Source organism: Arachis ipaensis, chromosome B6 (assembly GCF_059453495.1).
Source record: "Arachis ipaensis isolate K30076 ecotype BB chromosome B6, ASM5945349v1, whole genome shotgun sequence".
NCBI lineage: Eukaryota > Viridiplantae > Streptophyta > Magnoliopsida > Fabales > Fabaceae > Arachis > Arachis ipaensis.
In genome coordinates, this window is record NC_142441.1 from 124,942,501 (window position 1) to 124,950,000 (window position 7,500).

Sequence of the window (7,500 nt, forward strand, 5' to 3'; positions counted from 1 at the left end):
ATTCTCCAACCCAAGATCCAAGACAATTGTAATTGAAATTGAAAGCAATAAAACTAAGAGGAAGAGAAGTGAATTCTCCTTCCCCAAGACAAAGAAATTAAAGTTCACTAAATAACAAAAGCTCTCCGAAAACTATTATGAAAATTCCAAAAAGAAAGCTCCCTGAAGAACTTGAATTCTATCCTATTTATACACTTTCTTCAAATGATCTTCAAGCCTTGAGTTGGGCCTTTGCTCTTGGTGGAATTGGGTTGAAAGAGGCCTTGGTTGATTGCTCTTGAAGTTTGAAGAAGAACCAAAGTGAACCAATTGAACCGGGTTTGAGTTTTGCAAAAGTTGGACCAAAAGTTTGAGCCAAAGTTAGGGGTCTAACTTTGGCTCCAACTTTTCATATCAGCTAGCACAATTTGCTGATATCAACGTTGGTGCCAACGTTAGGGGTCTAACTTTGACCCTAACGTTGGCCTTGCCTAGTGTGCTTGTGGCGCCAACGTTAGCCTCCAAGTTAGGGGTCTAACGTTGGCGCAAACTTTTGCTCCTCTCCCTTGTATTTCATGTGCCAACGTTAGCCTCCAAGTTAGGGGGCTAACGTTGGCGCAAACTTTTGGTGCCCAGGGGAGAAATTCATGTGCCAACGTTAGCCTCAAAGTTAGGGGGCTAACGTTGGCGCAAACTTTTGGTGCCCAGGGGAGAAATTCATGTTCCAACGTTAGCCTCCAAGTTAGGGGGCTAACGTTGGGGCTAACTTTTCAACCAAAAGTTTGTGCAAAAGTTTGATGCTAACTTTAGGTCCAGCTTTTTGCTTCCTGGTTCAATTTCACTTATTCCATTGTCCTCTCTTCACTCCTAGCCATTCCTTCTTGCTTCAATCTTTCTCCAAGCTTTCTTCACCTATCATTAATCAACCAAACATATCAAAGCTATGCTCAAAATCATGAGATATTCATTCTTTCATAATATGCAACAAATATAGCATAAAACCTCATGAAATGGCATGAATTCATATATGGTTGATTCAATCAAGGGAAACATGAAAATCTACTCAATTAGCTTGCTTGTAGCTCAAGAAAGTGCATAATTCTAATGAAAACAAAAGAAAAAGACTAGTTAAAATAGGCTAGGATGACTTGTCATCACAACACCAAACTTAAAGCTTGCTTGTCCCCAAGCAAGAAAAGATTTATTGAGAAGAAAGAATGAAATGGAAGAGGATGTTCATGCTAGCAGAGTATTATTGATAGTTCATGGGGTTTTGTGTGGATATGCAAATACTCACTTCTTATTGACTCCTAGGCCTAGAAAGTCTCCTTCAAGCTTCAAGTGACATATTGCTATGACCTCTTATTATTCTTTTATCCTTGGCTATTACTTTGTTTATAAGCTTTATTTGAGTGTCATGTGTAGCAAGTTCATTTTTTTTTTCTTTATACTTGACACATTATTCACCATAGACACTTGGCTCACATTCCTTCTTAAAACATTGATGCCCAGCACCTCTTTGGGTTACTAAATGCCTTGTAGATAGGTTGCTCTTGATAGTGGACTTTCAGCTGATGATCCCGGATTAGTTAACCCAAGTCACCGAGTGTTGATGCACTCCTAAGAGCTTACTAATCCAAGCAGATCCTAGTACAAAGACATCACAGGCATATATTTTAAAGTTCAAGCTATTGGTGTCCAGCTTTGTTTCTTTTTGTTTCCTTTTGTTCTGCCACTTTTTGGCTATCTTTTTTCTTTTCTTCTTTTTGTTTTTCTTTCTAACCAAGGAAAGTTTTTTATTGAGATTCATAGACAGTAGGCCACTCTTTACTTAGAAGGAGGTATCCTGGCTCTTTATTCATTAAAAGTGAGTTATTATACAATCACACACATACCACCACTTACTTTTATTCTACTTCTATCTAACAGAGAATATCTTGCTTCACATTCAAACTGTTCTTTTATTGAATTTAAAGATGCAGGGGACAACACATGCTTCTTGTCAAGTGAAAGTGAACACACAAGCACACACATAAGCTAGTTTACTTATTTTAAAAGAAACAAACATAATGCAAAGACTTTTAAAGGACTACTTAAAAATGCAAAGACAACTTAGAACAGATAGATTTTGTAGTGATGAATAAGGAGCAGGTCCACCTTTCATTTGTCATGCCTTTTCTTTCTCCTTTCATACACTTGGCTGCTAGTGTTCCCACCATCCTTGTTTGGTGCCTGTTGATCTTGCCAAAAGCCAGCCTTATTCATAGCCTCCTCCACTCTATCTTCAAGTCTCATAGCCCTGCTTACTTCTACCTCACTTCTCATTTTGAAGAATTCATCAAAAGTTGGGAACGCCGGATCCATGTTGTGCAAATGTTCTCCAATATAGTTCAGTTTGATTTGGCTATTGACGTTGTAATCGGCTTGCACTTCATACCTTGCATCTTGGAGTGTTGTGAACTCTTTAAGAGCCTTCAAATTTTCAGCTTGCATTTGTTCCAACTTCCCAAAAGATTCATGAGATTGAAAGGCATGTTCTTCTTGCATCACAAGGAATCTTGACTCGAATTCATTTTGTTTGTTCATTATTCTTAGCTCCCTTTCTTCTTGTGCTTGTTGGTTTTTCATGTACAGAGAATGGTATTCCTCTTGCCTTTCTTGGATTCTCGTGTACTGTTGAGACAATTTCCCTATTGCTTCTTGCATTTGAGTCATATCCATATTGCCATGTGGGAAAAAGTGTGGCTGTTCCTCCTCCTCTTGTGGCTCTTCTTCTATGTGTGGCTCATCTTCTTCCATTGGTTCTTCTCTTTCCCTTCCTCCATGTGGTCTTCGGCCTTGATGTGCTTCAAGGGGCATCATCATTCGTTCAATGGTTATGGGCATGCCTTGGCTTATCCACATTGGATTCTCCTCTTCCATTGGAACCTTAGCCTTTGCACACAACCTCCAAATGGTGCTCGGATAGTACAACCAAGATCCGGCCGAATTCTTTTCAGCCAGCTTTTGAATGTCTTTTGCAAGGATTTCATGAACTCTTATCTCTCCTCCCACAATGATGCAATGCAGCATCACGGCTCTCTCTCTGTTAACTTCTGAGGTGTTCACAGTGCCCAGAATTGATCTTTTCATCAACTCATACCATCCTTTTGCTTCCGGAGTGAGGTTACATCTCTTCAGGAACTTGTATCTGTTCTTGTTATCTCCTTCCCACTCTGAGTTCTCAAAACAAATGTCTCTCGCAATCTCCTCATAATCCTGATCCTCATTCAATCTTTGTTGGTATCCCGGTTCATCAAAGCGGACTGACTTTAGTTTCAAAACTTTCTTGATTGCATCTGGGCTAAAGTCTACTTCCACCCCCCGTACATAGCTCTTGTACGTTGGGGGCTCACGCATGTCAAGCCTTGGGACATTTGCATAGAACTCTCTTATGATATTGGCATTGATTCGGGTGGCTGGTGATGCAAGTTCCTCCCACCTCCTCTTCCGGATTTTGTTCTTCATTTCTTGACATCCATCATCCGGCAACAAGAATGGAATTTCAGGATAGATTCTTTTCTCGTTCATCCATTGAATTTGCATTTGATGAAACCAAGACTTGAACCTCCGTTGGTCATATTCATGTGTGTCTTCCTCCACTATGGGATCTTTTCCTTTTCGTCGTTTGGTTCTTGAGGAGGAGGCCATGGTCACTTGGTTGGTTGAGAAAGAGTGTGAAGAATGTTGGAGAGTTTGATGTGTGTTTGGAGGAAGAAGAAATTAAGGCCGAACTTGCTATGACAAGAAATAATGAAGAGAAGTTTAAGTGGTTGGAGTTTAAAGTAAGAGAAATGTTGCTCTAAGCTCGTTATGTTGAGGAGTGATGAAGGGAGTGAAGTTTCTAAAGTTGGAGTGATTCGGTCATGTGCATGGCTTGAAGGTGGTATGCTTTTAAATGAGCAATGAAGGGTTGGGATGCAATTAGACTTATGGAGATCAAAGGTATGCATGTAAGGATGAATGAAGACAAAGTTTGCTCCTTCCCTTGCCTTTGCCGTGATCATTCTCAAGGAGTGGCAGATTTCTTTTTCGAGGCATGTGATGGGATTTTGTCTTCATGCTATGCTTTCCTTTGTCTTGTCTTTTTCTTTGAAGATTCTTTGACCTCCTAGTCACCACAACAAGACAACATACATTAGTCTTATCCAACCGTAGCAAGAGTGTTCTTTTTATTAAAACTATGTGAACCATCAATTCTTATCTCATTTGAACCGTGACACTCTCTTTGGAGGACACCAAACTTAATGTTTGGTAGTGTATAAAGAAAATGAGTCTCTTCCTCCAATTAGTGAAGTTCAAATGTTACATGTTCATAAGAATTGTTTTCATTACACTTTCTTTTTCTCTCTCTTTTTTTTTTCTCATGAAGGATCAATTGTATCCTTAAATCGGTGCATCAAAGTTTGATGAACACCAAACTTGTTTCTTGTCAAAGGGTACATCACAATTAATGCCTTCATTACCGAATAAGAATTTTTCTATTTATAAGGTTTTGGGAAAATAACAAATGTATGATTATTGATGCATGAGTTTCAAATTTTCATGAAGCTATGTGGACACCAAACGTAGTGTTTGGCCATATGCTTTATCAAGACATTTTAAGCATGTGAAACAAAATTCTTTGTAACATTGGTTTAGTGTGCTTGGAGGTACACCAAACTTAGCATATGTTTCAAAATAGTGCATGCAGTCAATGGACATGTTCATGAAAAGAGAAAAGAATTCATGCTCAATTGATCATAACTTATTGAATTTAAAATGGCATAAATCTTAAAGCATGGGTTGCCTCCCATGGAGCGCTCTTTTATTGTCATTAGCTTGACATTGAGGCTTTCTTTTATGGTGGTTGGTGCTTGTAGGACCTCAATTTGTCTCCCCTGACTATGATCCTCTTCTTTGTTCTCTGGTGTTCAATTTCAGCATGCTCTAATGATAGTATGTTGCTGACAGTGTAGTAATCCTCGGTTTGTTGATTTGCCCCCAGCTGTTGATATATCAGTTGCACTTTGTCACCTTTGGAAAGCCCCTCTGTTGGAATCTTTCTGTTCTTCCAACCCCTTTTTGCTTTGTTTCTGCGCTTCATCTTTCCTTTTGTTGATCTTTCTTTTCTGGCTGTAGGCTTTCCTTGGGGACCTCTCTTCTCAGTGGCTAGTACTCTAATATCCTCTTGGGCTTCTTCATCAGTCTGCACAATCCTTAGCATTGGGATGTTGCTGTGACTTTCTTGGTCATTTTTCATATAGTCTTTCTTCTCCTTGCTAAATTGTGTCTCTGGTAATACCTTCAGAGTGACACTCTGGTCATGCATCCTTAGAGTTAATTCCCCTTCCTCTACGTCTATGATAGCTCTAGCAGTGGCCAAGAATGGCCTTCCCAGTATAACAGAGTCACCATCATCATCGTTTGATTCTAGAACCACAAAATCAGCAGGGTATATAAAACTGTCCACCTTGACCAAAAGATTTTCAATTACACCCCTGGGGTATACCATTGACTTGTCTACCAGCTCCAGAGATATTTGTACTGGTTTGACCTCCTCTATATGCAGCTTTTTCACCAAGGAGGATGGTATTAAGTTAATACTTGCTCCGAGATCGCACATTGCTTTAGTGATGGTCAATTCCCCAATGGTGCAAGGCAACAGGAAGCTCCCTGGGTCCTCAAGCTTGGGAGGAAGCCCCTTTTGAATCAAGGCCCTGCATTCCTCAGTAATCATTATGGTTTCTTTCTCATCCCAGCTTCTTTTCTTGTTGATAAGATCCTTCAGAAATTTGGAATATAGAGGCATTTGCTCAAGTGCTTCAGCCAAGGGAATATTGATTTCCAGCTTCTTAAAAATCTCAAGGAATTTGTGAAAATGCTGGTCTTTAACCTCTTTGTTTAACCTCTGGGGATATGGCAGTGGAGGTGTGATGCTCTTTCCTATTTGCTGCTGTCCCTGAGCTACTTCCTTTGAGCTATGTGGCTGGTTATCCTTCTCTTTAAGTTTCTCAGTGCCTTTGTTTGGCATCACAACTTGCTCCTTAGCCTCATCTGCCTTTGTTTGCTTCTCATCCTCCGTTGGCTCTTTGATGTTCTCTGCTTGCTTCCTTGTAGTGTCATTGTTGCTTATCAATGTTCTCCCACTCCTTAATTGTATTGCCTTGCATTCTTCCTTGGGATTTGGAATTGTGTCACTGGGCAGTGAGTTTGAAGGTCTCTCAACAGATACTTGCTTGGAGAGTTGCCCCATCTGTCTCTCTAGGCTCTTCAGGGAGGCTTCCTGATTCTTGGTTACCATTTCCTGGTGTTTCAACATTTTGTCTATCATGGCCTCCAAGTGAGTGATTCTTTGGGCTTCAGGTGATACTTGAGGTGGGTTATGAGATGTGGGTGGTGGATGGTAGGTGTTTTGGTTGGTGGGTTGGTTATTAGATTGGTATTGGTTGATGTTGGGGTAGTTGTTTTGAGGTTTTCTGTAGGGGTTTTGGTTAGTCTGCTGCTGGTTGTGGTTTTGGTTGCTTCTTGGGTTGTGTTGGTTTGAGTTCCTCTGCCATGGTTGTTGGTTTTGGGCATGGTTATCTCCCCATCTGAGGTTTGGGTGGTTTTTTCAGGATGGATTGTATGTATCACCATACACTTCATTTGGTCCTTGGTTGTGCATATACTGTACTTGCTCTTGTTGTTGTTCTTCTTGAGTTTCTTCACTCTGTTCCCATGTGGTTGATGGTTGGCTCGTGTTAACTGCTGCAACTTGGAGACTATCAATCCTCTTGGCCATTTGCTCAAATTATTGTTGAATTTGCTGCTGCATCATCTTGTTTTGAGCCAGGATTGAATCCACTCCTTCTAGCACCATTACTCCTCTCCTTTGTGATGGTTGTCGGCCTCTTTGATGAGCAAAGAAATATTGGTTGTTGGACACCATATCAATGAGTTCTTGAGCCTCTTCTGCAGTTTTCATGAGTTGCAAGGAACCTCCAGCTGAATGATCCAAAGCTTCCTGGGATTTCAGTGTTAAGCCTTCATAGAAGTTTTGAAGCTTCTCCCACTCATTAAACATGGCAGGGGGGCATTTCCTGATCAGAGCTTTGTACCTCTCCCATGCCTCATAGATGGGTTCGGCCTCCATTTGTGTAAATGTTTGTACCTCAGCCTTTAACCTTATAATCCTCTGAGGTGGATAAAATTTGGCAAGAAACTTAGTTACCAAATCATCCCAGTTGTTAATGCTGTCCCTTGGAAACGATTCCAACCATTGAGTGGCCTTGTCCCTGAGAGAAAATGGGAATAGCATCAGTTTGTAACTGTCAGGGGGCACTCCATTAGTTTTAACAGTGTTGCATATCCTCAAGAAAGTGGACAAATGTTGGTGTGGGTCCTCAAGTGGTCCTCCACCAAAAGAGCAATTGTTCTGAACCAAAGTGATGAGTTGTGGCTTGAGTTCAAAATTGTTAGCATTGACATTTGAAGCCAAGATGCTGCTCCCACAATGTCTAG